The sequence below is a fragment of the Chelonoidis abingdonii genome, chromosome 9 (assembly GCF_003597395.2).
Source record: "Chelonoidis abingdonii isolate Lonesome George chromosome 9, CheloAbing_2.0, whole genome shotgun sequence".
Classification (NCBI taxonomy): Eukaryota; Metazoa; Chordata; order Testudines; family Testudinidae; genus Chelonoidis; species Chelonoidis abingdonii.
The window spans coordinates 42,574,398-42,599,364 of record NC_133777.1 but is presented as its reverse complement, the minus strand read 5'-3'; the positions used below and the strand labels follow the sequence as shown (position 1 = coordinate 42,599,364).

Sequence of the window (24,967 nt, the reverse complement as noted above, 5' to 3'; positions counted from 1 at the left end):
GGATATTATAGGGATAACAGAAACATGGTGGAATAGTAGTCATGACTGGAGTACAGGTATTGAAGGGTATGTGCTGTTTAGGAAGGACAGAAATAAAGGCAAAGGTAGTAGAGTAGAATTGTATATCAATGATGAGGTAGACTAAAGAAATAAGAAGTGATGGAATGGATAAGAGTCAATCTAGGCAAAAATCACATTGGGGAAGAAAGCTACTAGAGCTTCCCGAGACAGTGCTTGAGGTGTGCTATAGACCGCCGAAATCTGATTTGGATATGGGTAGAGACCCTTTTCAATGTTTTTAATGAAGTACATACTAATGAGAATTGTGTGATTATGGGAAACTAACTTCCCAGATATAGACTGGAGGTCTAGTGCTAGTAATAATAATAATAATAATAATAATAATAATAATAATAAAAAAAATAGGGCTCAGATTTTCCTAGATGCGATAACTGATGGATTCCTTCACCAAATAGTTGCTGAACTGACAACAGGGGATGCCATTTTAGATTTGGTTTTGGAGAGTAGGGAGGACCTCATAGAAGAAATGGTGGTAGGGGACAACCCTGGTTCGAGCGATCATGAGCTAATTCAGTTTAAACTAAATTAAATGGAAGGATAAACAAAAATAGATCTGAGACTAGGGTTTTTTATTTCAAAAGGGCTAACTTTAAAGAACTAAGGAAACTAGTTAGGGAAGTGGATTGGACTGAAGAAATTGGGGGATCTACAGGCAGAGGAAGCCTGGAATTACTTCAAGCCAAAGTTGCAGAATCTATCAGAAGCCTGCATCCCAAGAAAGGGGGGGAAATTCATAGGCAGGAGTTGCAGACCAAGCTGGACGAGCAAGGATCTCAGAGAGGTGATTAAGAAAAAGCAGAAAGCGTACAAGGAATGGAAGATGAGAGAGAGCAGCAAGGAAAGCTACCTTATTGAGGTCAGAACATGTGAGGATAAAGTGAGAAAGGCCAAAAGCCATGTAGAGTTGGCCCTTGCAAAGGGAATTAAAAACTAATAGAAAAAGATTCTATAGCCATGTAAATAAGAAAATAAAGAAAGATGAAGTGGAACCTCTAAACACTGAGGATGGAGTGGAGGTTAAAGGATAATCTAGGCATGCCCCAATATCTAAAACAAATACTTTGCCTCAGTCTTTAATGAGGCTAATGAGGAGTTTAGGGATAATGGTAGGATGACAAATAGGAATGAGGATATGGAGATAGATATTACCACATCCGAGGTAGAAGCCAAACTCGAACAGCTTAATGGGATGAAATCAGGGGGCCCAGATAATCTTCATCCAAGAATATTAAAGTACCAGAGTGATTTTTCAAACACAAAAACTGCCCAGATAATACATCCAGAATACATTGTTGAAGAGGCCATTTAGGGCCAAATTGTTGGCTGGCTGGCTGGCTAGTTCTTTACACACTGACTTGCTTTTAAAAAAAAGCTTTCATGACTGCATATGCATCAGTTTGAGTTCTGGGGAGGGGGATGGAGAGAGAGAAAAAACAAAGAAAAACTAAAGCACTATTATCCAAGCTCATTTCACTGAAACTGTTATTTAAAGACCAGTTATATCCTCTATGCACGGACCAACTTTTCCAAGTCAGAAGCTGAAGAGGAAAAAGCTTGAGAAAGAAAGACCAATATTGTACACACAAAGAGTTATGTGCAGAGTCCTCACCCACTTTGGATATATGTGCACTGTGAACACTCACACTAGTTCTGGCTGAGCTACTTCAATAGCAATAAGAATGTAGCCATGGTGCCATGAGGAGCTATCTGCCCAAGTAAGTACCCATCAAGCTACTAGATACATAATTCGGTTAGCTAGCCCCTCCTGTCACTCATGCCATCAGAGGTGCACTCTTATTTTTAGCAGGGTAGCTTGATAGCATATCTGCCCATTTAGTTATATATCTTATAGACCATCTATGTTTGTCTTGGATGTTGGAGAACTCCTTCAAAGTCCAAGGTCCAGTTGTAGCTTAAGGAAAGGAAAGGGAGTTTGTGCCACTGTCTTGGCAGGTGGTACTAATTATGTGTGCATGAACAACAAAGAACTGCAACAAGAATTATTGTTATAAGCTGGGAATGCATCAGCAGGAAGTAACAGAGCAGGAGAAGGACCTTGGAGTATTGGTTGATCACAGGATGACTATGAGCCGCCAAGTGATATGGCCATGAAAAAAGGCTAATGCGGTCTTGGGATGCATCAGGTGAGGTATTTCCAGCAAGGATAAGGAGGTGTTAGTACTGTTATACAAGGCACTGGTGAGACCTCATCTGGAATATTGTGTGCAGTCTGGTCTCCCATGTTTAAGAAGGATGAATTTAAAATGAAACAGGTTCAGAGAAAGGCTACTAGGATGATCCAGGGAATGGAAAGCCTGCCATACGAAAGGAGACTCAAAGAGCTTGGCTTGTTTAGCCTAACCAAAAGAAGGCTATGGGGAGATAGAGAGCATCATATCAGAGGAATAAATAACAGGAAGGGAGAGGAATTTAAGCTCAGTACCAATGTGGACACAAGAACAAATGGCTATAAACTGGCTATCAGGAAGTTTAGACTTGAAATTAGACAAAGGTTTCTAACCATCAGAGGAGTGAAGTTCTGGAACAGCCATCCAAGGGGAGTAGTGAGGGCAAAAAAGACATACCCCTCTACCCCGATATAACACAAATTTGAATATCATGTGGTAAAGCAGTGCTCCGGGGAGGAGGGGGGCGGGTCTGCATACTCTGGCACATCAAAGTAAGTTTGATATGATGCAGTTTCACCTATAACGTGGTAGAGATTTTTTGGCTCCCGAGGACAGCATTATATCGAGGTAGAGGTGTATCTGGCTCCAAGACTAAGCTTGATAAGTTTATGGAGGGGATGGTATAACTGGATAGCCTAATTCTGGCAATTAATTCGTGTCTGACTACGAGCAGTAAATATGCCCAATGGCTTGTGATGGGATGTTAGATGGGGTGGGATCTGAGTTACTACAGAGTATTCTTTCCTGGGTGTCTGGCTGGTGAGTCTTGCTCACATGCTCAGGGGTTAGCTGATGGCCGTATTTGGGGTCAGGAAGGAATTTTCCTCCAGGGCAGATTGGCAGAAGCCTTGGGGGTTTTTCACCTTCCTCTGCAGTATGGGCAAGGGTCAGTTGCTGGAAGATTCTCTGCATCTTGAAGTTTTTAAACCACGATTTGAGGACTTCAATGGCTCAGACACAGGTTTGATACAGGAGTAGGTGGGTGAGATTCTGTAGCCTGTGTTGTGCAGGAGGTCGGACTAGATGATCATAATGGTCCCTTCTGACCTTAAAGTCTATGATGAAGTAATTCAGACCCTGATCAAGAAAATGGCACCCCCTATTGTTCCCCATCTAGAGCTGGAACAGCAGAGTCCCCAGGATAACCTATTCCTAAGAGAAGTAGTTGCCATTCCCCCCATAGCAGTGACATCACTGGAGGTGTACAACTGCATAATCAGGAACGCATTGCTGCTTCAGTTTTCATTTGATTCACATTTGTGGAGTTCTCAGAATATACAGAGAGACTAGAAACTTTTTTCCCCCCAAAAAAATGAAACCTGAGACTCTGTAAGAGTTGGTTGCACTGATGCAGGAAAGATTCCTAACTCAAAGTACATTATTTTTAAAAAGAACAGGTGTTTAAAATTTCACTGGTTTATCTAGGTTATAGTGGTTAATAGGCAAAGAGATAAAACTGCTTGGTTAGAATTGTCTAAAACAGGTTCTATCATCTTCCAACTCCAGGTCTCTTCAAGTCTCTCTAGACTTCTCATACTGGTTTTGCTTTCCAAAAAAGTCTGTTAGTTTGGAATTAGCTTAGTTCTGTTGAAAAACTTCGGTCACTAGAGCGAACATGAAGAAGTTACCTTTACAATATTTCTTACAAAAGAAAAGAAACTGTACAATACAGCAGACAATGTTATATGCTGTTTAGTTTGTACTGTTCAAAGAGCCACGTAAAGAAAGAGTGTTTAGCTGGCCAGAAGTATTGCTCTCTGCTTGGGTGTCTGGGCCTGTTTAGGAACAAAGATCCAGTTCTACTTATAGTCAAGGTCTTCCCTTAAGAGGCTTGTAAAATGTGATCTTTGTCTCATATGAAAGAGGTATGTCACAAGGTAGTGTTCCCTTGTTCAAATTTCTTATTCCAAACTTGGACAACATACGTATGTTCCACAATCTCGTCTTCCATCTAGGCCAAGCAATTTTGGTATCCAAGTTTCCAATGCCGAATATCTGAAATGGAGCTTTCGACAGCCACTTATAGACTTTTAAGAGACAAGGTTGTACAGTTGCTTCAATACACCAAAAATATTATGCTAACAGCCTTCAAATAGGTAAGGAAGTTAACAAGACAGCCGCAAACCTTCATGCCAAATCAATGTAATATTTTTACCTGAGCTTCCTTAGAAATAGATACAGGATTCTAACTTGCTCTTTACAACAGGTATGTGCCCATCCTCTCACTCACACTTATATCAATACCCCAAATGCTATAACTCAGTGTCTTGACATCAATACTGCAGCCAAGCCCTTCATAATCCAGGCCTCAAGTATTTGAATGATAGGCCTTTCACCTATGTATTGGACCAGTCAGCCAGGGTAGATCTAATTCTTGATCCAGGGTCAAGACTTTCTTGGTCAAAGATGCTCTGCTGTGGAACTCTTCCCAAAAGGAGTTCATACATTGGTGCTTTTATGGAAGGATGCAAGTCCCACATTTTATGGCAAACTTACCCTTGATTTTTTTGTGCCCATCTCTGCACCAACATCCTTGCTTCTCTTCATTCTCTCATTTTAGGTATTAGTAGAGCCCTGCAAATCTGTGGCTATCCACAGACCACATTTGTGGATCGGATGCAGATACAAATTTTGTATCCGCATAGAGCTCTAGATATTAGCTCTCCCCTTCCTTCCTAAAACACACCAAAAATAGACAACAGATCCTTTTCAGCTAGTGGGGTATTGACTGAAAGACTCATTTGCCCTTGCGACAGATCCTTTGATTCTGGATGTCTGTTTAAACTAGGTTTTCTTCATTTTATTTTCTATGTCCTGTTTTAATGTTTATTGTATGGTGCTTAGAACTCTGACTGGTCCCTCAGATCTTAAGTAAATGAACTCTTTCAGGAACAAATTTGAGTCAGACTTTGCCGACAGGATGTTGTTGGCAGCTGACAGGGAGAACTGTTACTCAAGAAAAAAAAAATACAGTCAAAGCAACCCAATGAACTTTAGAGCAACATAGCAGGACATCTGAATATCTAGCTACACTGAAGAGAAACTGATTGCCAGATTACTTCAGTTCCCCTTCCCCAGTGACACTTGCCAAAACTCCCTAGCATCTTGTGCTCATTTCAGATTGCTTGCGATGGAGGGGAAAGAACAGAGAGCAAATAAATTTTTTTTTCAAGTCACATACCTCAGTCTTTTGAATAATTGCACAGGTGGTTAGCCCAGATCAGTTAGATTGCAGTAGTAGGTAATAGATGTAGGTAGGAACACACATTAGCCTGTTTCCATTATGAATTCCTGGGTTTATAATTTGAAAAATCAAAAATTCTAATCTGCAACTTCCTAAACATGTGGTCAGCAAGGAATTTTTTTTGTATTAGCTTCTGCTGCCTATAAGAAGAAAGTTTGAGATGCTTTGATTTCTAGTAAATAGATTTTTTTCTGCAGGCACGTACATTTTTAAGCTAAAGACAAATAGCAATCCAGTGTTACTCAGCTCTGATGTGAGCACTTGCAGAACTACTCCTAGCTGATTTTTAACATGCTGTGAACATCAGTGTCAAAATTCAGAATTTTCCAAGCAACACAGATTGAGCCATTACAATCTGTTCATGCCCACAGCTTTCTGCAACCCACCTACAGCAGTTGAGAGCTTAGAAAACAAATAGGGCTTGTCCACACCATACATGTTAGTGGCACAGCTACGGTGCTGCAACTGTACTAGCGTAGCACCACAGTGAAGACATTTGCTACAGGTGTTGCATCTCAGTATCCAGGACATCTCCATGACCAAGTGGGATATACCCTCCTTCAGCGAGCTGCAGAACATGAAGCACGTCATCTTGCTTCAGGAAACTATACTAATGACTATCACTTCACGATTTTGCTGTTGTCTCTCTCCATCACAGGCAATATACAGGATGGCATCCTACATCAGGGAAGGTATTCTAGCAACTCCAGTCTCACAATCAACTGTGAGGTTATTGAATGGACAGCTGTAAGAGTGAAGGCCCTGACTTAGCATCTATAAATCTCCATCTGCCAACTGGCCAACTCCACTCCTATCCACCTCCTCAGGACCTTCAGTCTATTGTTGCAATTTAATTCACACCATTCCCACTGGGGATACCCTGAGGATAATCTGGATGGAATAAAGCTAGAGAACATGTGTCAGTCAACCTGTAACTTCAGCATGATCTTAAGCAGCCAATCACTTTCCATAGGAGAAGAACCCTGAGGTCCATCTTCTGCTAACCTTGTGGTTTTTATTTTTTTAAATTTAACAGCTAGAAAACAACCTTCAGTGGATCACAGAGTATAAATTCCAACTACAAGCGGCCTCCAAAAACGTTGGTAAAATAGTTTTCAACTTGTGGATAAAGACTCAAAGCCAGATACTTGGAACTACATCAGTGCCTTCTAAAAAGCCTTCTGGGATGAAGTCCCTTGACACTGCTAAGAAATCTATACATCAGACGGTCAACAATTCATTCCTGGGGGTCTTTTCATGCAACCAGACTACATTAGGAATTTAAGTCCGCCAAGAACAAGGAGGTGGTTTGACAAAGATCTTTTTCACCTTCTAGCTCAAACCAGGCAATGGCCAAAGGCCAAGTTCCTAATCAAGACAAAGCTTTCAGTCATGCAGTTAAATTGGCAGTTGCTGCAGCAAAGGTAGTACCATCGACTCTGGCCACTAGGCCACACGGCCCTGCTGCAAAGGGCACTCCCACTGACTTAGGCCACACTATCCAGCACCAAAGGGCAGCTGCATTGTCTCCAACCATTAGGACAGCATGGCCCAGGAGCCCTGGATGCTATAGCGACTTGGGAAACTAGGCCATTTGGGCCACCCAAGCTCTACTTTAAATTCCCCCACAACCCAACATCCCTGATGGAGAGAATTTACCCAGCGATAGGGATGCATCAAGGAAGACTACACCAGGCTGGGGAAAGACACTTAAAGAAAGAGGTTCAGGTGATCTTCAGTGGGATTCTAACTGACAGTGAAGGTGAGACAAGATTATAATCAACAGATGGCTCAGACAATGGTGCTATAAAAGGAGGGCTTTGAGATGTTTGACCACTGGAAGGCATTTATGGACAGAGAACTGTTCTCGTGGAATGGACTCCACCTGAGCTGGGAAAGAAATAGACTTCCAGGATGTAGGTGGCACAACTGACTAAGAGCTTTAAGCATCTCCCCTGAATTCCTAGTTTATGTAGTCTCCATGCCTGATTTTAATACTGAGTTAGAGTGAAAAAGTAAGTAAAAGAAGCTCTAGCAATGGAGAAAACAGAGGGAAGGAGAATGGACAACAAGAGGAAAAGATAGCACCAGTATCACTAACAGTCAAGTAGACAACAGTGGCAGTAAAATAACTACCTAATCAGGGGAAGAATATGGGTGAAGCCAAGCAGAAATAACTACGTCTGTGCACCAATGCAAGAAACCTGGGTAACAAATGGAGGCACTTGAACCACTGGTGCAGGAAGTAAAACCATATATTACAGGGATAATGGAAACAGTGCAACAGTAGTCAGCACTAGAATACAGGTATGGAAGGGTATATGTTGTTCAGGAAATACAAAGGTAAAGGTGGTGGGATACCACTGTATATTAATGACAAGATCAGCTGACTACAGAATTTAGAAGTGATGGAATCAAGAAAATGGAAGCTGTTCAGAATCACTTTGGGGAAGAAAAGTAATCAAGTCTCCACTAGGATAGTGCTTGGGGTCTGCTACAGACACTCAGGATCCAATTTGGATATGGACAGAGACCTCAACATTTTTAAATGAAATATATTTTACCAGGAATTATATGATTAAGAGAGACCAGTTTCCCCAGATACAGACTGGAGGCCAAATGCTAGTAATAAAGTTAAGGCCCAGATATTCTGGTTGTGATAATCAACAAATTTCTTAACCAAACAGTTAATGAACCAACAAGATGTGATGCCATTTTAGATTTAGTACTGGTAAGTAGCAAGGGCCTCATTGAAGAGCTAGTTGTAGAGGACAGCCTTGGTTTGAGTGATCGTGAATTAACTGAGTTTAAACAAAATGGAAGGATAAATAAATAGGTGTGCAGCTAGGGTCCTTGATTTCTAAGGGCAACATTTAAAAAATTAAGGGATTGGCACAAAAGGAACACCCAGAGTCTTAGCTGACTATCCCTGAAGGATCTGGAGCACACAAAAATCCAAACCCAGATTTAGGGGTGACAACTCAGTCAAAAGCAGAAGGATTAGGGGACTACAGAGTCAAGGATGTCAGGTTCTCAGCACCCGACCCAATTTAGTTAAGATCCAGGGGAATATGAGCTAATTATTCTACACAGAGCCTCACACCATGCAATTCTCCTGAATCTTCAGTGCTAGATCCTCAGTACTCAACTGTTAAGCATAGAATACATGCTGCCAAGAAATCAGGGGTACTAGCCTTCAGCACCAGAGTCAGACCTTAACAAATGAGGAGACCACGCTGACAGTATAAACACCTCTTCTGACACTTCAGAAAAAATCAGTGGCAGCACTCAACCCAGTTAACCTAAGAAAAACCAGGACCTCATGTGACCAAGTTGGAATTTTCTGTAGTATTTTATGACACCTATCTGTGCCTCAGTTTCCCCTATATGTTGCACTGTTACCCTCTTTGGGTGGGTAAGGGGGGAGAGAGTAAGTTTGCTGTTAGGGCAGACTAAGAGACATAGTTGTGTGTGTCACTTCCCTGTCTAAATGGATTGAAGAGTCATCAAGGAACAGTTGGAACAGACCCAGATCACCAAGGGGGTCAGAGACAATGCAAGTTCCAGTGACTCGTAAATTTTGCTACCTTTCAGCAGGGGAGCTGAAAAAAAAAGGCCATTCCTCTCACTCTTTTGTTCTCAAGCTGTGAGGCCACTCTCCCTGTTGTCTTCTGGAGGAAGCTTGGAGCTTTCTCACCTGGAACTGACTGACTAAGGAGGTCACACAGAGAGGGAGACAGAGTCTGAAAATAGAGTTTCACTACAGTGTGGCTATGGGCTGACCAGACTGGACTATCCATTAACCTTCATTCCTCTATTCTGACCTAAAAATCTTTCAGATTGTGTATGCCAAGTGACTAAAACAATTAATCTGGTTTTGAAAAGGCTGCCTATGTGGTTGTAAATACCCACTGGGAACACTGTGGCCTGAAGAGGTACCGCACAAGCCTCCTGCAGGAGTCTGGCCTGGCTGGATTCACTGGAAGGAGTCAGAGAAAAATAGGGATCGCTAGTGCCGAAGGCCCAGTCTTGGAGACCACAAGCCTGTTCCAACAGAACCCATGTAGGTCCATGGGGCCCAGCCCACTAAAGGAGTCAATCCCAAGAGACTAGTTATAGGCTGGGCACAGCCAGACCTTGTGACTGCATGGCGCCTGGGTATTGTTGATAGTGGGCATTCTGACAAGTGGGCTACTCAAGTTAACAGCGCACAAACAGTGTCCCAAGAGAAACTGTTCTTTGTGATTCCACAACTCAGAGGAAGGAAGAGTCAATTCCACAAGTAAGAATACACAAAGACTTTAAAATTTATTTAAATGAGCTATACACATTTATAACCTTAACTCCATTTTAAGGCAGTGTATGGGAATCCTCTACACAGCTTAGTCTGTGGACTGTCAAGTTTAGAAGACAAGGTGGGATACAGCTACAACACTGTATATAAGTTCAGAAGAGGCAGTGACAAGGTATTTAGTTTTTAGGTTAACTAGGATAAAATAAACAGAATCAGAATTTAGTACATCCCGTTATATGATTTTAGTTTTTAAATCTTGCCATCAAGTCTTGACTTAAAAGTATGCATCTCAAATTAGTCTGCACTTTCAGTATGCAGTCATTTCACACCCCTTTTGATTGTGTGAACAATGACATATTTAAGTAGTATTTTATCATTTCCTGTTTTAAATGGTACCATCCAAGTTTTCACTTTCATGAAGGCAACACTTTATTGCAATGCATAGAAGAAGAGCAACTAATTGTTATAATCAGACAGCAAGCCTTTTTTCATTAGGCCACCTCAATAGTATAGTGTACTGTACACCATAATTAAATGCTACCAGAAAGTTTCAGTTACAACCCACAATGTTCAGGTTTAGATACAAAACTGTTTTCAACCTAGTTTTCCCACAATAAGTACTTCCCAAATGTGAACTGACAAACCTTTGATGACATTCAAGCATTTCGCTCTGATCAGCTCAGAAGAAAGATGATTAAAAAGCTACACAGAATGGAGTACTTGAAGCACTACTCCCACAGTGGAGGGAGCTATGTGAAGGGGGAGAGAGAGAGAGAGAGATCATGTTTACATAACTTCTTAAGTTACACTTCTGAGTTGGAGTTTTCCATGCTTGGGCTTGGAATAAAGCTACTTTAAAAATAAACAGAGAGAGAACTGATACCTGAACTTTGAAAGATGGCATGTAAATAAATATAGAAGAGCAACTAATCTGTTATAAAACGTCCACAGTCAAGTTTGAAAAATTTGATCAGACAGTAAGGTTAGAAGCCATTGACAACCCCCCCCCCACCAAAATCATGATTCATGGGCATCCTTCGTAGGGATTTAACATTTACAAGACAGTCCACTAACTAATCCCTTCAGCATAAATAATATTCCTCTGACAGGCCCAAGAATGCTACTGGGACAGCCTCCAAGAGAAAAATCATAAGTCTTTGTTCTAAGCACAATTCTCCTTCTCCCAACAACAGTCAATGTTAGAGCAGAGAAAGTTGTAGATATGTAGAATGGTTACCACTCAGTTTTAGGATGTTCAAGTGTTAATGTGCTCTAACACTTAACATTTATCTAAAAAGATTTAGTTTCTACCTTTTTACATTGTCAAGATCCAGCTCTCAGTTTAAACAGATGCACTGTTGGCCTGATATGTCTTTAAAATGGAAAATTAACAGCAAGACCTATATTAAGAAAACATTATATGCTTGTCCAAATAAGAACTAGGAAATAAACACAATTTCTACAAGATTTACACATTGAACAGCTATATAATTTGCTATACCTTTATATAAATTAAGGCACATTTTAAAGAAACACAGGAATAGAAAACATTTCTGAGCATCCTGGCAAAGGTGATGTTGCTGCAGAACTTTAACCTTGACTTGAACTTGAAAAACAGACACTATGAAAAAGGAGTTAAAAAGCCACTTCAGGTACTATGCCTGCCCCTGTGTTTCCCCTTCAATTTTCAGGTTTCACAAATCACACTCTTATTTTAAGGTGCTCCTCATCCATACTTGCTGTGCAAAACACCCACATAAGCAGGAAGAACAGAACATGAATGTATTACAGAGTACTCTCAACAAGTACCAAGTAAACAAGCTGAAAAAAGTTTCCCCTCTACATTTTTCAGCTGTAGTCATCCTACACATTACAAGGCAGACTAGTAGTGAGAAAGTTTTCAAGCAGAAAGATAATTCTTAGGTTGCCAGTTTTCCTAAAGTAAAAGATTCAGGAAATATGAAGTTAGTTTTGTGCTAGGTAGCAGTCTCATTTAAGGTCTTTGCCTTAGATGTTGACAGTTCAGAGATAAAATCCAGTCCCTGCTTTGTCAGAGGACATGATAATTTGTGTGAGGCATCACTGTCTAATGGACAGACCACAGGCCCGGGATTCAGGAGACCTAAGTTCTACTGCCAGCTCTGTCCACTAGCCTGCTGTGTGACCTTGGACAAGTCACCTTCCATCTTACAGAAGGGGAAACTGAGGCACAGAGGGGGGTAATGATACTAACCTCCTCTATACTGTCTTTTAGAGCCTACTTATGAAAAGCAAATTTAACTGAACTAGCCCCAGTCAGACACCAGTACATCGCACACATTCTGCAAAGATGTTAAAGCTAAAGCACTTAAAGTATTTCACATGATGACAAATCAATCTCTTGGGAGATGTTTGAAAAGCAAACTCACACAATACCTGAACATTAATGCTTATGTTTTAAAAGAGTTCCAGCAATGTTTTATCTAAAAAATATTCTTTGAAGACAGGGCTCTTCACAGCTAAAAACTCTTTTTGACCTGGATTTCATGAGAGCAAGCAGTTAAACTTCTGGATTCACAGACTCCTTTTCTCACAATAAAGCTTGTATTTATTAGTCTTGTCCAACTATAATTCCAGTTAACTTTGCTAGCTCCTACTGTACAATAATGCACTCTCTCCTCAATGAAGATTTTAATCAGTAGAGTCTGATTTGTGACCTACAAGTGAACTCCACCAGTGAACAATGTTTACTTAATTTTTTACTGAACTAGATATTCTTGCTACTATAAGGTGATAAAGATGTGGATTTGACAAAAGCAAGCAACTTAAATCCCCATAAGCAATCACTGTTACATGACAAATGTGGTTTTCTACACAAGCATGAAGTGAGCAAACTGATATTAAATCAGATACATCTTAACTGTGTATAATTAATAGTATTAAAGAATAGAACTATGTAAAATGGGCTTCCATGGGGTTTCAATGCATGTTTTTACTACAGCCTGAATTGATTATCCTGGTCTCAGCTGTAGGCCAAAACTGTAGGTTTGTAAACTAGGATAAAGCAATAGTTTTGTAGAAAGAATACTCTTCAGCCTTCATAAAAGTCTCAGACAACAAGTGAATTTACATAATTACCATATTAAGATTTACATAATACAGACAAGTTATTAAGAAGCATAAGGAACAGGACAGAAAATATAGAAATATTTTAATGCCATTTATTAAATGAGGGATGTGGCCTCACCTAGAATACTGAGTGCAGTACTGGATATTCATCTTAAAAGAAGTTACAGAATTAAGAAGGTCAGAAAAGGGCAACATGAATTATCAGGGGCATGGAAAAATTCATATAAAGAAAGACTAAAGAGACAGTGATTGTTTACCTTAAAGGAAACAAGGAACATAAAAGGATATAAAATTACGAGTGGTGGTATAGCAAAGGTAAGTTGGAAGCTTCTGCTCTCCCCCTCTCATAACACAAAAGGCAAGAGGACAGTCAATGAAGTTAAAAGAGCAGATTCAAAGCCAATAAAAGGAAATGAAACTTTATCTGCACATCATAAACTGTGGAACTAATTTTAACTAAAATTGGATTACCCACACAATCCACAGTGATTCTATTAGGTTACAATCCAAAAGAAGTTACTGACTCAGGGAAGGACCAATTAATAACAATTAACACTAGCACGTATGTGTCACAGCTTACTTTCATAAAAGGACTGATCTCCCAACCTTAGTGGCATTAAGAAATAGAGTATGGGGAAATGGTTGCAGTAGAAAAAGTGACAGATAACCACATACAGAAAAAGTTACCACATTTGGAGACTAAACAAAATAAATATGCAAACAACATGAAGTTGAGGTCAATCAAACATAAATGTGTCTTTTAAAGGTGACATACCAGGCAATAAGGAGAAGCAGAGTAATGCAGATGATTCCCATACAAAGACACATTTAGCAGATGGTTATTACTTACATTATTTGTAGAGGGAAAGTGTCAAGGAGGTCTAAGACAGACATAATCATAAGGTAGCTTCTTAAGGAGAAGGTGGAATAACTATTTAAATCTGGACAGCATGTGCTGCAGACTACAGACTACACCTTCCAAACTGAATTCATGCTATTTCTCTCTAGAGAAGAGAGGGCCCCTTCCTAATTCTTTGCAAGTTACATAAAACTGAATTAGTAGACAACTTATACAAAACAATTGTCATAGTTATGGATGAGATTTATTGTACTCAGGGCCATTGCAAAGATGTTTTGCGTCCTAGGCGAAACATTTTCCACCTTGCGCCCGTGCCCCTGCCCTGAGGCGCCACCCTTGTGGCAGCTCCCCACACTCCACCCTGAAGTACCCCAGCTCACCCCTGCTTCGCGCACGAGGACTCCAAAGCACGCCATGGCTGCTTCACTTCTTCCGCCTCCCAGGCTTGCGGTGCCAATCAGCTTAGGCACCGCAAGCCTGGTAGGTGGGAGAAGTGAAGCGGCCACAGCATGCTCGGAGAGGAGGCGAGGCAGGGGTGAGCTGGGGCAAGGAGCTCCCCTGCGTGCCACCGCCCCCCTTGCTACAACCAGCCCTCTCTGCACTCCGCTGCTCCAGCTCCCTCCGCCTAAATGCTAGTGGCGACCAAGGCAGGCAAAGATCCGGCCGCTGCAGTTGCTGCCAAAGAAAATGGTGCCCCCCAAATGACAGTGCCCTAGGCAACTGCCTATGTCGCCTAAATGATTGCACTGGCCCCGATTGTACTGGTGTGGAAATATGAATTAGGTTAATGTTAATAAGATAAGTGCAAATTTAAATTATTACATTTTCTCACTTCACATGCTTATAACAATAGCAAAAAGTTTAATGAAATAAGTTATTGAACTCACCACAACATGATATCATGGTGGCCAAAAATTAAGTAAAATTCAAAAAGTGACTGGATATTCTTGTTAGCTATATAAATGTCCAAAGCTATAAAATGTACTAGCATTAACTATTATAAAAAGTAGTAATCCTAATGCTTCATGGTTTATGCAAATCTCTAACTACAGAAAATTAGGAGACCTAAAATGGGATAGAGGTTACTCCACATCTATGTCATCCCATATGGCAATTCCTATGTTCCTATAATGGTCAGATAAGTGAATGAAACATAGAATTGCTATACCACCACTTTTTTTGTGAATGTTTTTTTTGTGGAAGGTTTCAGCTGCAACTGTGAGTCCTTCCACAAAAAAAGAGAACAGTCCTGAACTGTACTGTCTAAAAGCCATACTTCATCTTTGACAGCTCTTGAACCCACACATTTTTAGAAAAATAATTTTGTCCATTCTTTAAAAAAAACACTTTGGTGTTAGAGGTACAGCACGGCACATATGCCATCTGAGACCTCTAATTCCACAGAGCTAACATTTTTCCTGGTTCAGACTTGAACATAGACTCTGGTACCATGTGGGATTCAATCTGTAAACCTTGCAATGATGGCACAGCAGTTTCTTTCTTCAAGTACATGTAGCCTGGTATTTCACATTGGATGGAAATCAGCTGATGAAACAGGTGTATACAGTTTTCAGGAGCACGTAAGCTCTCTGTTAAAAAGCAACTCTTCTACTACGAAAGTGAGGGACACTTCTACAGAGATTTTATGCTGGGGAATCTACAGCAAGACAGCAACAGACTTGCGTGTGCATGCCAAATATGACAGTTTACATCCAGCGGATGAATAAGTCACCAGCCTGTCACAAAAATAAAACCAGAATCCAGAACCCCCTATTAGCAGAAGTTCAGAGAACAGAGTCAATAAATTTACATTTCTTCATCAAACTGTCTGCTAGAGATACAAGAATAGTCTTCTGATGTTGATATAACATCTTTCATCTTGAAGGATTCAATGCTACTGATGTAGTTTCACCATGGGTAGAAACATTAGCAGTGCTCGCATACCCAAGGTTTCCATGCAGCATTTCTAACAGTGTCATTTAGACAAGTTCTGAGTGGAATCAGAGGTCATGTTAATTCCAGCAGCCACAGGAGACTTGTCCACATTAAACTAACCACTGTTGCTAGCACCAGAGGAGCCACATTGTGTAAGCAGGACTGGAAAATGTTTGACCAAACAAAAACAAAAAAAATTGTAGTATAGATACAGCCATTAGCTATGAATAGCTATTTTCCAAGCTTAGCTTTCCAAGTTAGATTTTCAATACTTTAATAAAATAGATAAAGAATTCTATTTTAAATTCAGTGTCCCCTGAATGGTATGCAAGTTTAACTTAAATAAACAGTTTTACCTCTTCTGCGGCTATTTTTCCTACACAAGGACTTTTCACTATTTTCCCCTAGAAACCTTTAGTTCAACTCTGACACAGGCAGGGCTCCAAATGGCCAAGGATGTTTTAGATACACACCATTACTACCACCACCTGACCTGTCAGCATCAACACTGGAAATTTGTGCTAAGACTTCCAAATATAGGCAAAGCTTTAGCTACTGATGCAACTAGCAGAAAGCAAAGTTTTCTCTATGGCTTTTGTTGGCTTACAACCCATAAAAAGTTGACTTACCTTAAGAAACACAGAAGGAATCTTTTGGCTATGCTTCTGTGGGAAAGAGCTTCTAGCCTTTTATAATGGTTTCAGAATGAGTACATACAGTTTACTCTTTTCCTAAAATCATTAACTTCATCCTTTACTTTAGCTTGGCAAATATCTTGTCATCAATAATGTATTGAAAATATGGCAACTAAACAGAAATAAATGCACTATGGTTAAATTCTGTTTGCTTGTGACTGAAAGGCATGATAAATATCTAATTTACCAAAGAGGAAGGGCAAATGTTGAAGGGGCTGTAGGAGTAAGGAAGACTGCACATGTGGTGATTACACACAGTGATTAAGACATACTGTGATAAAATTCAAGTGTGAGATCCAGGCTATGACAAACAGTAATTTACAAATAGGCTCAAAGGGTTTTGCAAGGCCACTCTTATGTGGTCTGAAGAGTGGGAAAGGTGGCAAATTTTACAAGCTGTTAATTAATGTTTAAAAACATTTCAGCCTACTGGTTCTTCATATTCAACTTTCTTAAATAAGGCCATGTCTAGACTACGCGCCATATCGGCGCGTTAAAATCGATTGCTCTGGGATCGATATATCGCGTCTAATCTAGACGGGATATATCGATCCCTGAGCGCGCTTATATCGATTCCGGAACTCCACCAACCCCAACGGAGTTCCGGAATCGACATGGTGAGCCGCGGACATCGAACCCGCGCGGTGAGGAGGGGTGAGTAAATCGATTTTAGATATTCGACTTCAGCTATGTTATTCACGTAGCTGAAATTGCGTATCTAAAATCGATTTTACCCCGTAGTGTAGACCAACCCTAAGACTCCCCTCTTCTAAGAGCTATGGAGCAAGTTCTCCTCAGATAAAAAAAGGTGGTCTGTATTTTTCCAGGACAGCATTGTTTGGTTTTCATTTTATCAATGTAATACATTTTAAATAAAGTCAAAATGCTAAAGGAAAATGTAATACCAGGACAACCCAAACTTTGACACTGCATCAAAATGTACAACTGCATGAATATAATTTTGCCTGTGAGTAATTAGAGATATGCAATGATGCTGTAGCCATGTTGGTCCCTGAAGAGTTATGTGCAAGATCAAAAGCTTGCCCTTCTCACCAACAAAAAGGTGGTCCAATAAAATATACTACCTCATGCACCCTGTCTCTCTAGTAATTAGAAATGCACTTGATACAAACACTTTACTATCTTGTGGACTAAAATATACTACAGTTAACTGGTTTCCGACATTACATTCTACTAAGAGGTTAGAAATAAAGTGGAGGTAAATTTTAAGTCTATATTTGAATCAGAGTTAAGCTTTCAAACCAAGTGCTGTTTTTTCCTCATTCACACAAGTTATTAATAGATTTTACTCTTCTAATCTTAAATATCCATTTTTTTTCAGATCCATGCTAAATCAACTAATATCATCTGATGTGCACATCACTATTTTTAACTGTATCTTTTGCAATAATTTCAATCACTCCACTTGTATAGCGCCACATGCATCACACACAGTTCTAGTATTAAAATCATAAGATCAACATATATTGAATATAAAACCCACCACATCATGTAAACTCGTCTTAGTGAGATGGTAAAGATGCCTTTTGACAAATCTTCTAACTCAGGAGACAGTGTGGTCTAGTAGACAGAGCAGTTGGACTGGGTGTCAAGAGGCCAGGTTCTACTCCTGATTCTCATCTGCTGTGTAACCTTGGGCAAATCGTTGCACTTCTCGTTTTTTCTTTCTGCTCCCACCCTTTGTCATCTTTTCTATTTAGACCATAGGCTCTTCAGTGCAGACTGTCTATGCATCTGTATGCAGTATAATACAATGGGTCCCTAATTTAATTTGCAGCCTCTAGGCAAGTAATAAAGGATCACTGCAAATTATGCAGGATTGTTGGAAATTATGCACTCAACTATCTAGGATTAAACAAAAAACAAACATAATCCATTGAGAAAGTCTGCAGGAGAACGGCTCAACTACCACGAGAGTAACTTGTTTCCCAGTTCTGAATACCCATTAGTGGGGAACCATTTGGACTCCTAAGCCTATTTATGATGCTTCTTCAAAGAAGCCAGCTTGCAGTCAAATTTATGTTAAAGTAATTTAACCTGTAGTAGCCTAAAAATGAAGGCTGATAGCCCAGCTCTTCTAAGACCTACTCACAACAGACTGCCAAGAGTGGCCAAATGAAGCATACCCAGGATCTGCCAGCCACCACAACTACATCAACATCAACATGGAACTTCTGAATATTTCCCACAACTGATGAAGCAAGCGATGGTATGACAACTCAGGAAAGCTTGACACTATCATTTTTACAACTGTCATCAAACAATGATCTGACCAGATCTGGGCAGCCTGCTGCTGGTGTCTTAGGTACCAATCCTACACCAGTATTCCCACCCCATTGCTAGCCAAGGCACTTCAGAGCAATGTGGAAATTTGTCCAGAAGCAGCTGTGTCAACAAGGCTTACAAGAGACTTTGTCGCCTCCATGGTATAGGAAGCCCACATGCCTGCCCAACAAGGTAGAGCTCCAGACCTCCAGGATACAAGCAGAGCCCCCCAGCTTCCCAACACGTCTGGCCCACGGAAAGTTGGGAGCCCCAGGGTAAGAGCAGCTTAAGGATGCGGAGGAGGCCAGTCATATACGTGTTACAAGGCAGCCCATAAAAGCCTGCTGCTCCTGCAGCCGCCCCCGAAGACAAATGGGCCCGATTAGCAGGGGCTCGGACGCACACGGCAGAAAGAGCCCCCCCGACACAATGCCGGGAAGTGCCACCCCGGGACCCCACCCGCGTGGGGCAGGGGCCCCCTCCGCTCGCCCCGGCTAAGACCCCTGCCCGACAGACCGGGGTGCGCCCGACCACCCCAACGCCCTGGGAACAGCCTGCAGCCGAGCCGGCCCCACTGGCGGACAGATGGACAGATAGCCAGACCCCGCCGCAAGCCACCAGCCCCGCTCCCCAGCCACAACCCCCCGCTGAGGGGCCGGCCCCGCTGCGCCTGGAGTACCTAGCGCCGGCAGCTCCTCTCCTCTGCTCTGCTCCTCCCCGGCCGGGCGGGCTGGGGCCCCGGGCGCCGCTCTCCCTGCGCCCCCGCCGGCGGCTCCGCCCTCAGCGCCCGGCCGCTTCCCCTTCGCTCTCATTGAGGGGAGGGGCCGAACGGGAAGCGACCCGGGAAGGACACGCCCCCGAGCGAGCGGCGCCCTATGGGAGAAACCCGAGCGCAGCGGCTCGGCTGCCACACAACCGCTTCCGGGGCACCGCGGCGCCGGACACTCCCTAACAACCGCGTTCCGTTACTATGCGGAAGTGCAGCCGCTCAACCGCTGGATTTCATTCGTGACCCTTGTCCAGAGTGAGGGGGAGACACCAGTACCCCGCGGGAGGGGGGAGGGGACACGGTTCCCCGCGGGATGGTGGGGGAGGGTAAGACACTGTTGTTGCTGCGGAGACACCAATACTTTGCTGGGCAGGCGAGAACACCGCCATTATCGCAGGAAAGCACTGGTGCGGTGATGGGAAACAATGCTGGCCCAGGGCGCCTGGGGCCTCGTCTGCGCTGCAGTCGCCCAGTCCCGCAAGGGGTGCAGCCGTTGGTGCGGTTCTGGCAAGGAGGGTCCAGTGGTGAAGGCATTAGTGTAGGACCCAGGACACCTCCATTCAACTCCGTTTTGTCACAAATTCACTAGTGCCCTTGGGTGAGTGGCTTAGTGACTCTGCCTTCTCTGTAAAATGGGAATAATGGTGCACCCCCCAGCCATGGGGATGTTGGGAGGATCAGTGCAATATAGAGTTTGAGGTACTTTGAAGCTACTCTAAAAATAAGTGTGTTTTCACAATGTGCACTAACGTTGTAAAATCCTAGACTAGAAAAGACTAATTGTAGTTTTAGCTGGATGTAGCTACTCAAAGTGATCTGCCCTGTCCACACTAGGATTTTACTGATGTACAGTCTGCATTCCACTTTGGGTCCACAGCCCACCAGGGATAGCAATTGGCAGATCCTCCATGCACAAATATGTACCTAGCACTGTTCACAGAATCCCCTGACACCTATTCCTTCTGCTGCAAGAGGAAGACTCTGGCGTCCATCTGTGTAGAGCAGGCGTAGGCAACCTATGGCACACGTGCCGAAGGCGGCACACGAGCTGATTTTCAGTGGCACTCATGTTGCCTAGGACCTGTCCTGTCCTGGGGGCTCTGCATTTTAATTTAATTTTAAATGAAGCTTCTTAAACATTTTAAAAACCTTATTTACTTTACATACAATAATGGTTTAGTTATATATTACAGACTTATAGAAAGAAACCTTCTAAAAACATTAAAATGTATTACTGGCATCCGAAACCTTAAATTAGAGTGAATAAAAGACTCAGCACACCGCTTCTGAAAGATTGCCGACCCCTGGTGTAGAGTGCATCAGGCTGCAGCCCCTCTTCCAGTTCCTTCAGAACCTCTTCTGGCTTCTCTTTTCCCCTCATTTGTTCATCCTGGCACATCTTATCCACAGCCCCTTGTTGGGATGGTGCCAAAGTGGTGTGGCCATACTGAATTAATGGTGTGAGAAGGTGGCTTGATATGACTGAATGGTGAAAGACAATTCTGGGAGCAGAATCTTTCTCTTAGCATCAGGCGGATGCCAGAGATGAAAATGACTGGCTCCATGCTATGTGTATGATTAATACTGATTTTTGAGATAGGCAGATATGTCCACTTGAAAGCAAACAACAGGTATAGAACATCCTGGGGAGGGCATAGACTGACCAGGGTATTTTGACCCTGTTGAAGGACATCACGCAGGGAGTTGAAGTGAACGATTGATAAGGGAGTGAATGTGGGGTAATTTTCAGTTGGCACCACTCTGCAGTCTCCTCCTAAAGTATTAAGTAGGTAAAAATTAGTTACCACACGCCCATGAGACATGCTTTTAAGACATATGACCTCTTTGAGGAAAAAGAGTATAAAAATCAAGCAAATTAAATTACTGTTGGGATTCCTTAATTAACGCTTAAAGAAGCAACGCTGCTAAACAGAGTGGCCAAAACTCTGCTTCATGGGTTCAAGTAGGACTGTGAACCAGAGAGGCAGTGGCGTAGCCAGGTTTTCAGTGTAGGGGGAGCAAACATAAAAAAGACGCCCTCCCTTGGCTCCTCCTCTGGCCACGCCCCACACCAGACTCTCCCCCTGCTCACCTTCTGTCCTGCACCTCCCCCTGTCCCGGGCGTGCTCCCAGCACTGGGCACACTCCACGCGGGGCTCACCAGCCAGGCGGCCTTAAAGGCGCAGGGGCCCTTTTGCCTCCCTCCGCCCATCGCATTAGCAAGAGGCGGGGAGGGGCCGGGGAGCACTTGGCCGCCGAGCCCTGAGCCGAGGAGCCGGCCCCCTCGCTCCTCTGGCCGTGTCTGCCATCCCCACATGGTTCCTCCGGCCGTGCTGCTGCCAGAGCTGTCCGGCAGGCGCCGCTTCCGCACTGGCCTGCCGCCCCATGGCTCCTCCATCCATGCTGCTGGCAGCACACGCTGGCAGGCACCACTACAGCACCTGCCGCCCTGAGGGGAAGCGGCTGCTTCCACTGAACCCCACTAGCTACGCTACTGCAGAGAGGTCTCAAGGCAACCAAGGCCTTGCTTTGAGGGAATTCGAGACATACCAGAGGACTGAGAAGAACAGACAAGTAGAGAAGAAGCCATCTATAAAACTGGTAACCATCGTCTCTCTTTGCCAAGCAGAAACTGTGTGAGGCTAGTGCAGGATCTGTTTGTGTATGCTTGTGAAAGAAAGACTTGTTAAGGGGAATGTATAGCTCTTAACGTCTAACATAAGAATTATGTGCTTGATATAACCCTTTACCACTCGTGTAATTCCTTCTCAATAAACTGCCCTGAATTGAAGATAACTACTAAGGACCTTTTTCACTGGTATGACAATAATCTGCTCCAGCCAGTAAAGATCCATTTCAAGGGTAGTAGCGCCCCCTGCTGTCAACATTTGATAGCAGAGGACAGTTTACTGTTTTGTCTAAACAAAAACAACGAGGTGTCCTTGTGGCACCTTAAAGACTAACATATTTATTTGGGCATAAGCTTTTGTGGGCTAAAACCCACTTCATCAGATGCATGGAGTGAAAAATACAGTAAGCAGTATATTACAGCACATGAAAAGACGGGGAGTTGCCTTACCAAGTGGGAGGTCAGTGCTAACGAGGCCTATTCAATTGAGGTGGAAGTGGCCTATTCTCAACAGTGGACAAGAAGGCGTGAATATCAAGAGAGGGGAAATTACTTTTGTAGTGCTAACGAGGCCAATTCAGTCAAGGTGGACATCGCCCATTTCCAACAGTTGACAAGAAGGTATGAGTATCAGCAGAGGGAAAATTACTTTTTGTAGTGACCCATCCACTCCCAGTCTTTATTCAGACCTAATTTGATGGTGTCCAGTTTGCAAATTAATTCCAGTTTTGCAGTTAATCGTTTAAGTTTTTGAAGTTTTTTTGTGGAGGAATTGCCACTTTTAAGTCTGTTATTGTGTGTCCATGGAGATTGAAGTGCTCTCCTATTGGTTTTTGAATGTTACAATTCTTGATGTCTGATTTGTGTCCATTTATTCTTTGTGTAGAGCAGAGGTCTCCAAAGCGGTGCCCGTGGGCGCCATCTAAATGCACCCATGTCCTGGCCGGCGGTGGAGCATCCACCGAAATGCTGCCAAATTTCTGCGGCGTTTCGGCAGCGACGCCTCTCGATGACGTCACTTGGCAGCGGCAAGTGACGTCATCGAGAGGCGCCACCGCCGAAACACCACTGAAATTTGACGGCATTTCCGTGGATGCTCTACCACCACCCCGGTCCTTCGTCTGGCGCCCGCCAGACAAAAAGGTTGGAAACCACTGGTGTAGAGACTGTCCAGTTTGGCCAATGTACATGGCAGAGGGGCATTGCTGGCACATGATGGCATATATCACATTGATAGATGTGCAGGTGAACGAGCCCCTGATTGTGTGGCTGATGTTGTTAGGTCCTATGATGGTGTCCCTTGAATAGATATGCGGACAGAATTGGCAATAGGGTTTGTTGCAGGGATTGGTTCTTGGGTTAGTGTTTTTGTTGTTTGGTGTGTAGTTGCTGCTGAGTATTTGCTTCAGGTTGGGGAGCTGTCTGTAAGCAAGGGCTGGCCTATCTCCCAAGGTCTGTAAGAGTAAGGAATCATCCTTCAGGTTAGGTTGTTGATCCTTGATGATGCGCTGGAGAGGTTTTAGTTGGGGGCTATAGGTGACGGCTTACATTTGTTAGTCTCTAAGGTGCTATAAGGACTCCTCGTTGTTTTTGCTGATACAGACTAACACAGCTACCACTCTGAAACCTGTAAGTGAATAGGTCTTTAAACGGAATCAAACTGTTTCTGAACTGGTTGCCCATTAAGAGCTTGGTATCTTCAATCATTGGTGTTAATCTACTAATTTGAATATTGTTCCGAATCAGTTTTGACTTATACTGATTATAGCTCGTGGGCCAGATTTAGTTACAGTATGAAGAGAGGGAAGTATACCAGTGAGCAGGGTTGTATCATCCGTTCTTGGAGTTGATGATGTTTCACAAAAGCAGACAGGGAAGGATTGTTGAACCGGAGGACGAGGGGAACGCTCCGAAGCCTCCAGGTGTGGTTGATGAGTGTTTGTTAAGACAGGTGTTTAAAAGCTTGGGGTCTGATCCATGTCTAGCTGATGCAGTCCCCACACTGCATGAGAAAGTTTTGGACAACTTGCTATTGGGGTATCAAAAGCGTTATTATACTCCCATGAAAGTCCAAACACCAGGGATAGCTCAGTAGTTTGAGCATTAGCCTGCTAATAAACCCAGGGTTGTGAGTTCAATCCTTGAGGAGCTATTTAGGGAACTAGGGTAAAAAAAAAAAAATCGGTTTGGGGATTGGTCCTGCTTTGAACAGGGAGTTGGACTAGATGATCTCCTGAGGTCCCTTCCAACCCTGATATTCTATGTCATCTGTGCTCTGTATTGTTCTGTAGATAAGCTTGTAAAGGAGCAAGATGTTTTGGAATGTCAGTGAGATGTTGTGCAAGAAAGTTTGGCTAGGAATTGAAAAAACTTAAAATTGCAGAATGAAAGCCTGAAATGAGACTTGCAAACTGCTGTAGCATAAAATGTAATCAAGGCTCAGCAGATAACAGCTTTAACCCATACATATACGGAAAGAATAAATATAAAGGTGGAAGAGGAAGAGGAGCCCCTTCCACGGCCTCCAGCAGCCCAGCCAGTAGTGATAGTAAAAATGCCTCAGCTTTCATGGCAAATACAAGAGGAAGTAAATCGTCCTCTGACTGAAACTGAAAAACAGGCACTGACTAAACAAATGGTCTCTTTGAGTAAGAGAATGTGTTTGTCTTGGCTGTTGGAATACATGGTTAGAAAACATTTAGATCTTGAAGATTTAAGAGAACTGATAATAGCTTGTGCTGGCCCAATGGAATGGCTTCATTGGCAGAGTTAAACAGAAGTGACAGAGACAGTGTTATCCAGAGGGTCGCTCGATACTTTGACCCCCTCTGAATTGAGAAGGACAGCTTTGTTGATAGATCAGAAAGAAGGAGAATCT

General features: G+C 42.7%; 1 protein-coding gene across 6 annotated transcripts in view; it reads right to left on the bottom strand.

The window, feature by feature from the left end:
- Positions 1-19,490, bottom strand: part of CSNK1G1 (casein kinase 1 gamma 1) — a 299,618-nt gene extending 280,128 nt beyond the window's left edge. For 3 of the 6 annotated variants that reach the window (XR_012656528.1, XM_032791177.2, XM_075069447.1), the window contains exon 1: positions 19,371-19,489. The gene's annotated coding sequence lies outside the window, so the exon portion shown is untranslated. Of the gene's footprint in view, positions 1-19,370 lie in introns of all 6 variants that reach the window. The other 3 variants (XM_075069449.1, XM_075069450.1, XM_032791172.2) reach the window with 2 other exon arrangements.
- Between the last annotated feature and the right edge of the window lie 5,477 nt (positions 19,491-24,967).